Consider the following 11,748-nt stretch of genomic DNA (forward strand, 5'->3'; position numbering starts at 1 on the left):
TTGAGAATTTTCTATATTTTTAATTGTTTTTATATAAAATTGTTGTAAAGCAATAGGAAACTAATATCAAAATCCGAAATTGATACTTGAAATCGATGCAGGAGCTTCGTAGAGGAAATTATTGATATCGATAATTCCATGCACCATCAATAAACATTGATTTATCCTGCACCAATGAACTACGTCACAGGCTATAACAGTTGATACTATCTTAATCATTTAAAGTACCATAATATAAATTATTTTCTACAAAATAATAACATTCTGAGACAAAGTCTATTTAAATTAATGTTAGAAATGAGCATAAAATACAAGATACAAGTATTTCAACAGTAAATAAAGAGTAAAAATACTAAATACTGAAAATAAGGTTAGTTCATGTGAGATTATTTTTTTGAGTTGAAATTAGTCTAACAACGCCTATTTTCTCTTCCTCTTTCATTTAATAAAAAATTGAGTCGATATCTTCAAAAATAGTGGGGTTACAAATAGGCCATAATGAGTAATGTTAACCGGTTATTTTGTATTTGATGGGGTGACATTGTGACAAGTTTTCTGTCACAGTCACCCCATCGATTTCCCATTTCTGAAACAAGACAATAATAATCAATAAGCTCTATCAATCAGTATAAGAGTATGTTGAGAACATAATAGAGATTTATTATACATACCTTTTAAGTAGATAATATTCACTCCTTTCAATCTCAATAACCCTTACTTTCCAGGGTTCTCAAAATTAACATCAATCCCAGTTTTTTCAACAGCCTTCTGAATCTAGAATATGTTTACAACAGATCAGCTGGTTGACTCAATTTCTAGTTTGGAAAATAATAATAATAAATTGTTTGCTCAGCTCCATGCATTGCAGATGCAACCATAGATCACTGCAATGACAAACCTGTATTAGGAACAATAATAGTAATAAAATGAATTGTAGTGAAATGTTGTGAATTATCAAAATAATGTATCAATAGATAGACAAATCAATAAAACATAAAATAATAAGATGAATGAAGAAATCATAAAATAATGAATTGTTTTCTCATTCTTACACATTTCATGTGGTACCATAGATCACTGCAATGCCAAGCCTGAATTAGGATCACTCAATCCATGATTAAAAGAATAGTAATAAAATGTTGTAAAATTTAATCCATACAACTTGTGACACCTACAAAAGTCATACAATAATTTGGATTCATGCTACAGTAAGTGAGATTATATGATTTGACTGTTGGTGGACAATGATTAGTTACACAGGTGATTTCATCCGAATTCTAGATGACTTGAGGGAGGTAGTTATATTTATTCTCCACTTTTGAAGGTTCTCTGATGATACTCGAACCATGTTTGATATTTGTTGGTGTTAATGCAGTATGCCAAACCACAACAAGCAGCCTACCAACCTTCAGACTCTTTTTTGTTAGTCTCTGGAAACTATTTCCCATTTTAGTTTCTCCATTCTCCCAAGTTATTTATTTCCCTTAGTTATTTTTAACTAGTTCAAAAACACATTGGTCAAGAGGCTTTAGTTTGTCTGTGAGATGACTAAGTCTCTTAAAATGTAATATGGAAGATTTTAATTTTTGATTAGGAAGATTTTTCTCTTTAGAATTTTTTTACTCATGTAGAATATAATCAGTTTGAAAACCAGTTGAGGAATTGGTCCCTCCATCCAACCACTTTCAGATACAGCATATGATGTTCCTGCTTATGCATTATCTGACATCCAATGAGGCTGAACGGTTGTTGCACCTAAAAATAAATTCATTGGTGGTATCACAAAACCATCAACAATACACATGCTAGAAAGGTTGTTGATTCTCTACCTGGCCCTCTAGAATTTCGACTAAGATATTTTCCCTTTTTACCAATGCCCCAGAAATGAAAGCGATCAATTCTGAACCCAGACTAATCTGTATTAAAGATGAATGGAGCTTGATCTGGTGTCTAAGGTTCTTTTCATTATAAACATGCCCTACTTTTCCAAGTGTCAGTCCTGGATGTTGTGGCAGAAATCCCAGATACCAGTCATCACCTGTAGTATTGTCTTTGGAAGCACGTTTTTTATATGTCATTAGTTTTTATATATTCTTGGCCTGAGGAGATCTTGATGATGCCGAGGCCCTCCCATGGTGTTGCTTCCTGCCCTTCTTTGCTCGATGAGCAGGGTTTTTCGGCTGGGGAGTTCCTTGCGGTAAGGTGCCACCTCGCCTGTTATAATATAATTTCAGCTGTCAATGGGTCTTACGACTGTGTTATTTCAGTTGGGACGCCATCATGTCTATGCGTAAACTTCATTCCTGTTCATCAACTCAATCGAATGCTTACATAATGCTTGCCATGATTATTAAATCTACACTTCAATCCAACCCAAAATTGATAATGCATATCGATATTGCTGTCCTTACTAGAACCTGTTAGCACAACATCTTAATTTCAGCATGTTGTCATAATTTATTTATTACATAATTGAAACGTAAATGTATTTATAATATTAAAAACTTAAACTATCAAAACTTTTCGTTTTCAACAAAATTATAACATCATAGCTTCCCATTCAAGCAATGCTTAGTTTCAAGTGGATATCCTTTTAAAAGAACCGAAGTCAGCCGTAGCCTACACTAGCATCATTCTGGTTATTTTTATTGGCAACCAAATCAAAGTTGTCCATAAATAGAGCCCTTATTGGTTATAAGGATCGAATTGTAAACCATTAAATTCAATGTAACGGCAAGTTTTCAGATCAATAGTACTCTTGAGTATAGTAAACTATTTCCCTTTTTGTGTAGTTGATATTGTGATAATTATTCATATGAAATAAAAATACTAAGAAATTGTCAAAAACCTCAGATTTATTGATACTTAGAAAGACCGGTTTCGGTTGTTGCACCATTGTCAATCACTGATAAAGTCTCTTTTTAGTTTATCGGAGATTGACAATGGTGTAGCCAACCGTCTTTCTAAGTATCAATAAATCTGTGGTTTTTGACAATTTCTTAGTATTCTTATTTTATTTAAGTAAACTATTTATCTGTATGAGGAATCTTGTGTGGATTCAAGAATCTAGGTAAGGTGATTCGTTCTAGTGCGCCAAAATGACTTGTTAATTTATTACAATATATATATATTGTAACGATAGGCTACATTCTATGTTTCCCTAGGAACGCAATAATAGATGAAACTATAGTAACTACAATAGGCTACTTGACTTATTCATCTATTAGAGGAAACAAAAAACAGGAAAAGAAAAAACAGGCGATTGCCCATTATTACTATGTAATAATTTCTAAAATAAGTTCTTTTAGTTTTATTTTTGTAAGAAATTCTGCTGAATAAAATTATATGTGATTGTAAAATTGTTATTTTCACTGTACAATTATAGCCTAATATAATTTATTATGATGATGAAAAAATGTATGTATTTTTTGAACTGTTCGAATATAGTCTCATATTCTTTCGATTGTAGTAATAATATAAAAATAAGATTGATCTATCCATTCGTTCATTCATTTATAGCATATCAACAAAATGATTTTGTATATTTGTATTTAATTGATACTATATAGTTGTAATATTTTTGAATAAAATTGATGAATTTATGATATTGGTAGCCTACTGGTTTTGACCCTGAGAAGACCTCAAACTTTAAACAATAATACTCTTATTTTTCAACTTTGGACTGAAGATTTGCATCTTTCATGAAATCCATGATTAGAAAAAAATATCATGGATTGTTGCAAAATGGTCAGAAATTAGAATCGCCCAGACTATCAGGAATGATAGTACTTGACGATAGGAAGAATAATATGTCATCACATTGGCGAGATTCACTTCTATTCTTGAGCATTTGAAGATGAGTGATTTCTCTGATCTATGAGTAGTCCAGTCACTATATACATTGGTGCATGCAATTTATATTGTAGTTCTGATTTTTTAATATATTATTTGGGTACATAAGAGAAGTCCAGAACCAATTTCTTCATGCAAAATTTCCTTGTGCTAGATACAGAGTGGCCCAAAAACCTTGTACTTTCGGCTCATTTTCCAGTTTTCAGCTATTTCTGCCAAATCTTGTAATCGGACAGAAAAATTTGCTCTTGCCTTTTTTTCAGATTATAAAATTCTGAATAAAATGGGATCATTCGGAACTCTTTATCTTCAATGAGTACTGAGTTATGATTTTTCAAAAATGAGTGAAATTTGAAGGAAAAATCAATTTTGATGAATTTTAGTTTTTGATCAACAATATCTTCCGATTGTTACCATTTAGATGTTTAATTCAAAATCCCTCTGGGCGTATTTTTGTGCTCTACAATCTAAAATCAGGTAATTTCAGCTAATTTTCAGCTTCAACCATCATCACCAACTACATAGTCTTCACATTGATATTTCGCACAATGACATAAGTTCATAAGATTATGTTCTATGAGAATCACCCGTTAGATGCAAAAATTATATTGTACATTTCAAGATCAAGTAATGATTTTTATAATAAGGAGTTACCGAGATACATAGCTTTGAATATAGAAATTGGCCATTTTTTGTGTATTGGAATATAGGCTAAGTACACTCAACAATAGATTTTCCACTTTTCGACCGAATTTGACCTGTGATGCATGATTTTGGACCGCCTTGACGAGCCAAGAAGAATGAAGTGTAGTACGATAAAATCTGACCATTGTGTCAGCAGAAGTTATAAGTGTTTGAAATTTTGATCCTTGAGGTGTCCTTAAGCGCGCCTCTCCACTAGGAAATACTAAAATGAAGTGCATCTAACGGGTGATTCTCATAGAACATAATCTTATGAACTTATGTCATTGTGCGAAATATCAATGTGAAGACTATGTAGTTGGTGATGATGGTTGAAGCTGAAAATTAGCTGAAATTACCTGATTTTAGATTGTAGAGCACAAAAATACGCTCAGAGGGATTTTGAATTATACATCTAAATGGTAACAATCGGAAGATGTTGTTGATCAAAAATGATTTTTTTCTTCAAATTTCACTCATTTCTGAAAAATCATAACTCAGTACTCATTGGAGATAGAGAGTTCTAAATGATCTCATTTCATTCAGAATTCCACAATCTAAAAAAAGACGAAGGCAAATTTTTCTGTCCGATTACGAGATTTGGCAGAAATAGCTGAAAACTGGTAAATGAGCCGAAAATACGAGGTTTTTGGGCCACACTATATCTAGCACAAGGAAATTTTGCATGAAGAATTTGGTTATGAACTTCTCTTATGTACCCAAATAATTTATTAAAAATCAGAACTACAATATAAATTGCAGGCACACCCCCTTTTTTATGTCTATATTGACTGGACTAGAGTGGAGGAAAGATTCTATGTTTCAGTGAATAACTCACTCTGTATTGTAGCGAAACGTCTTAAATTGTAGCACAACACTTGTAAGATCAACCTCTATTCTTAGTCCGAATATCAACAAAATCTGGAAGATTTGCATTTTTCATGAAATCCATAAATTTTTGCAAAAATGGTCAAAAATTAAAATTGTTCTACTCTCAGGAATGATAGTAGTTGACGAGAGGAACAATAATATGTCATCACATTGGCAAAATTCACTCCTATTCTTGAGTTACAAGCATTTGAAGATGAGTGATTTCTCTGATCTGTGAATGGAGGAAAGATTGAAACCAATCGGAGGACATTCTAGGTGTTGTAAAAATAAATGAATGTCAACCAACAATCGGTTAAGCTGGGTTTTCCTTTGTGCGTAAATGCCGTCGTCGACCACGACAGGGCGAGGATCTCAGATTAGGAAGATTTCAATTTGTCCAAATAACCTAAAATATTATGTTTAAGTTGTGCTTTAATGAGTGAGGTTGAGTTTATACTTTTAAATGGCAATATGTTTATACTGTTGAAAATGTTTTGATTCTTGAATAATAAACTCAAATAATGATAAGTTATTAGATCAGGTGTTTTAGCACACTTGGAATTTGGGCAAAATGAATGTCAACAATGCTTGCCGTTGTCGACTGCGGAAATTTGCGCATAAACGAAAATGCACCTTAAGTGTGAAAAAAGCCATTGGATGATTTAAGGAAACTTCATAATAAAATCCTTTCAACAAGAGAAACTTCAGCTTTATAAACAATAAATAATACAAGTTAATAACAAATGAACGAACTGAAAGTGCAGGAATGGGAGGTAAAGGCAACAAGATTTACTGTAATAAATATAGGAGACACTTGTTGAATTACAAAATTTACAAAACATTTTTACAAATGAAATAAATAATGAGGTTAGAATGTACATTGATACCAAATGATGATGGATAATGACAAAACGTTTTGGGAATAGATTGATGTGATGCGGTGGGGGAAACAAGAAAGGTTTGCGTTGTTGGGAGGAGGGGTGGGGGCGTTGTCCAGTTGGGGGCTTAGAAGCACTTCCTGTGAACAATGGATGGACCAGACTCGTCGTACTCCTGTTTGGAGATCCACATCTGTTGGAAGGTGATTGATTGATTGATTGATTGAGTACTTTATTTATGTAGATTACAATATATACTGGCTTATACACTTATATACAATAGCTTACAATACAGCAAAATTATAGATGAATTTACATAATATAGACTAAGAAAATAATTATTGAACTGTATATGATATGAAAAAGCAGTTTGTAATATAATAACTATAGATAATAATCATATTGTTATGCATCTACATAAATTGGCGGAGCTTTGGACATATCAATGTCCATTCTTCGGGAAGAATATTAAAAATATCCTCCCCACTAACTCTCTACCAAAACGTTAATTTCGTTATTTAAACTAAGGATTTATTTATTAATGGAAATATTGTAAAAGTTTTAATCAATATGAATATTAAAGAGAAAAAAAACAGAAAATTGATAGAGTAAAATAATTATATAGGTAGATAAGATCAAATAATTGATTAATAAAATGAAGTAGGCTGAAAGTAGATCAGGGTTATCAACTTTCAGTAATATACAGCATTATGCAGTGGATAATTGAAATAACATGAGTTTATATAATATATATATATATATATATATATATATATATATACAATTCGTTCTATAACATGGTTTAAAGGTTTGTATTTGTGGGATGGGTGGGGGATGGATGTCATGTGATCGTTCTAGGGCCGGACAGTTTCAGTCATTTGTTCCAAAAGATGTTTTTTTAAAGTTAGGATGAAGCTCGCTCGGCTCTCGATGGACCTGATAGAAACAGGAAGTGCATTCCATGCACGACAGGCACTGACTAAGAAGGATTTTGTGAAAATAGTAGTTCGATGATGGGTATCCTTAAAGTACTTTCTCCGGTTCTAGTATGTGAAGCATCTATCCTCCTACCTTCAGAGACAAATTTGAAATCATCTTTAAAATAGTTCGGATTACCGTATATCAAGATATCTCTAACAAGCTTGACTATTCGAAAAAGCCTCTGATCGGGAAGCTTTAATGTTGAACTAGCAATGTGGGCTGGGGTGATATGATCATGGCGTTGGAGAGAGTAGACGAAACGTAGACAATAATTTTGGCAACGCTGTAGTTTATCATTCAGAGTGACTTGCATATCGTTAAGAACAGAATTACAATACATTAAATGTGGGAAGATGAGAGATTGAACCAATAATAATTTAATGTTTCTAGGGAGGATATCGTGCATTTTCTTCAATGCATGCATGGCTGAGAATACCTTTTTACAAGTTTTGTTCACTTGTTCTGACCAGTCAAGAGTATTATTCATAATAATGCCTAAATTTTTAACTGAGCTACAGTAAGGAATGTCATTACCGTCTACACTAATTTTGTGAATCGATTCAAGGTCAATATTGTTTATAAGACGAGAATATCCAATTATAATGGGTTGTGTTTTGATGGGATTAAGCTTAAGGCCATTTTTCTTTGTCCATTCCACTATCGAATTGATATCCTGATTCATTATTCCAACTGTTTCATTAATTTTTGTTATGGGACAGCTTAAATAGATTTGAAGGTCGTCTGCATAAGTATGGAAACTGGAGAATTTGATAATGGAAGAAAGGTCATTAGCATACAAAGTGAAGAGGAGAGGGCCTAAAATTGAACCTTGTGGTACTCCATGCATAACGTTTTTCCAAGTTGACTTTTTGTCACCGACAGATACACATTGTTTCCTACCTAATAGATAGGATTTAAACCAAACTAACGAGTTGTGACTGAAACCAAGAATAGCCAACTTATTCAGAAGGACTGTATGATCAACAGTATCGAATGCTTTAGAAAAATCAAATAGGGTGAGGATGGTGCATTTTCTTTGGTCCATAGCTAACCTTATATCATCAGTGACACGAAGCAGAGCTGTCTCAGTTGAATGGAATTTTCTAAAGCCTGATTGAAAGTTATGAAGCTTACTATTGTTGTCTAGAAATTTTACAACTTGAGCATGAATGAGTCTTTCTAGCACTTTGGACAATGCAGGTAAAATACTGATTGGTCTAAAATCCTCAACTTTATTGGGTGATGGAACTTTATTTAGAGGGCGAACCAGAGCAAACTTCCAGTTTTCAGGGAAAATGCCTTCTTCAAGTGACTTGTTGAAAATGTATGTAATGGTTGGTAAAACAGCAAATAACATCTTCTTGATAAATTTAATAGGAATTTTGTCTACACCCATAGCATTACTATGAATACGTTGAATTGCTCTGAAAGTGTCTTCTTCTGAGATTGGATGGAAATGAAATTGATCAGTGATTGGTAAATCTAAGTTTGTAACCTGCTCTTCAAGATCATCATGTGATTAGCAATGACAACTTCGTCGCGTTGGTTAGAGTGTGAAACGAAATGGTCATTTATATTATTCAATGGTAAGTCAATTTGTGGATTCGATTTCTCTTTGCCAAGCCCGAATTCTTTTATTCCCTGCCAAAGTGATTTAGAGTCTTGTCTATTGTTTGTCATAAACGAATTCAAGTACCTAATCTTTGAGTTCCGTAATTCCTGTTTAACCCTATTTCTAAGGCTCCTATACTCTATCAAACTGTCCAAGTCAAATGTCTTTTTAAATTTTCTATGTGCTTTGTCTCTACGTCCCATCATCTTAAGTATGTCTTCAGTCATCCACGGTACTCGTCGTTTTCTATTAATCCTCCTTGTCACATAAGGTGCATGTTTGTCATACAAAGTCAAAGTCCAATTCTCGAAAGTCTTGACCATGTCATCAACTGAGGGTAATGCTTCAATTTGATGCCATGGAGTCTGAGCCACATCAGTCAGGAAGGCGGCTTCATCAAAGTTTTTGAAGTCTCTATAAGTGATAATTTTCTGTTCTGGCTTGGGTATCTTATGGGAAAGTACACAGTAGATCAAATCATGTCTAGAAATAGCTGGGACTGAGATTTGGCCTGCTTGAACAACCTCATTGGGATCACTAACAATGAGAAGGTCAATGAGTGTGTCTGATTCATTAGTATGATGAGTTGGATCGAGAGGTAAAATAGTCATGTTTAGGCATTGGAAAATTGTAGTCAGTTGAAAGTAGTCAAAGTTACGATTTGTCATGTTCAAGTCGGTGTTCATATCCCCCATAACTAGTATACGGTTATAACAAGGCATAAGAGAAAGCAAGGCACTTTCGAAATCTGTGAAATGACCTATTTTTGGTGGGCGATAACAGATACCAACGAGTAATTTATCAGTACTAGATAAGGATAATTCAAGTAGCATAAACTCTGGTCTGGAACAATACTCTTGTTTAGATGTGATTAAAACTTTTGTTTTGATACCTTCTTTCACATAAATTGCTACACCCCCACAAGCTTTATTTAATCTATCATTCCGGAAAAGATTATATCCAGGCAATGCAACAAAATTTGATGAAATACTAGGCTTCAAAAATGATTCGGAAATTCCGATTATATTGAAGTCCTGAAAACGGAAGATTGCTCTGAGTTCATCAATGTGGCAACTGAGGGATTGTACGTTAAGGTGAGCAGCCTTGAAAAGTTTTTTGAAAGAGTGGAGCTTATTTGCTAGAAACATACCTGCGTCATTATTACTATTATTGAAATAATCATACCTACTTGAGGGCGAGCGAGCTGACGTGTCAGTGAGAGGCATCATGGAAGCAGCAGACCAATCGTGAACCGACCTCAGAACAACACATGACGGGGAAAATGGGGATGAAACTGATAAAACTTAACCTAAATGAAAAAGTCTCTTGATTCGAGTGCATTCAGCATGCCTTGACAGTTCGGCTCCCTTCACTATTTAAAGCACTAGTTCAAAACAAAATTCACTAAACACAATAAGATGTAGATGTGTGGAGTTCCGGTGATGAATAATCCTAATGGTGAATAAGACGAAGATTGAGGAAGAACTGGTAGTGGGAGATCTGGTCCAAGTGGAGATAGAGCGAGTAGGTATCCAGTAGTGGAAGAATCGGGTCCAAGTGGAGACAGAGAGAGATGGAATCCAGTGGTGGAAAATCGAGTCCAAGTGGAGATAGAGAGAGATGGAATCCAGTAGTGGAAGATCGTGTTCATGGTGGAGATAGAGCGAAATGGGATCCAGTAAAAACTGAAAAAGAGAAGAAAAAGCCAGCAGAAAAACGAAAAATCTTTGAAGAAAGTTATCAATTGAGAAAAGATACATAATACAACTGATAATGAATAATATCCCCATAAAATTGAAGAGGAATAGTATGATTCAATGTGGGAAAGAATCGAATATTATATGGATAAATATATGGATATTATAATATAATATATGGATACTAGTAGAAGGTAATCAGATAGAAAGAGAAAAGGTAGGAAGATAAATAGATATAGAAAGAGAAATAAACATTTGAACATGCTGGATAGCTAGTGAAAAAATCACAGGGAAAATAATGATAACAATGGGGAAGAAAAGAAGAGAAAGAAGGAATGTGCACAAATTGAGAAGAACTTATGAAACTGAACTATAGAATAAGAAATAGAACATCGTATTGTGATCTTGAATTAATCAAGGAGAGAAGAAGAAGAAGAAGAAAAGAAGAAGAAGAAAAGAAAAAGAAAGAGAAGAAGAAGAAGAAGAAAGAAGAAGAAGAGAAGAAGAAGAAGAGAAGAAGAAGAAGAAGAAGAAGAAGAAGAAGACGAAGAAGAAGAAGAAGAATAGAAAAGAATAATAATCATCATCGCAAACAACAATATTCAAGTAATCATTATAAATATAAGATCAAGAAGAGAAATTAGAAAGAAAAATAAGAAGTAGAGGAGACGATGGAGAAAGTGCTAGATTATTTTAGATGAGTTTTAAATAGGATTGAACGGTGAAGTGTGAAAAATATTATATAGTATTAGAAGTATAATTAACTATTGGGAGTTGCAATAACAATAAAAGTAGTAAATTGAGAACTGTAATATTTTAGTGATGAATGTCTAAGATAACATTAAATGAAACACAGCCCCTATATAAGCATATGAACAGACTACCCACCCCTCCGTTCTATCAATAATTCTTCACACATTTGCTTCTATTGCTCGAGCTGTGGCAACAGTAGGAGATATCATTATGTACACCTAATATAGAAGAGATTACTATCTTTACCTATAGATTACATCCATATCTATAACGTATGTTAATCATCCAATTTATTTGAAATTCAGCATTTCGAAAATTATTAATTATGGAAATAATTTTGGTAAGAGATGTAATAATTATTAGTAAGAATAGAGATAATGATTCTCTAAGTACCCTCTGGAGTATAGTAGTTGATGCATTGAAC

This window comes from Nilaparvata lugens, chromosome 3, assembly GCF_014356525.2.
Source record: "Nilaparvata lugens isolate BPH chromosome 3, ASM1435652v1, whole genome shotgun sequence".
NCBI classification, from domain to species: domain Eukaryota; kingdom Metazoa; phylum Arthropoda; class Insecta; order Hemiptera; family Delphacidae; genus Nilaparvata; species Nilaparvata lugens.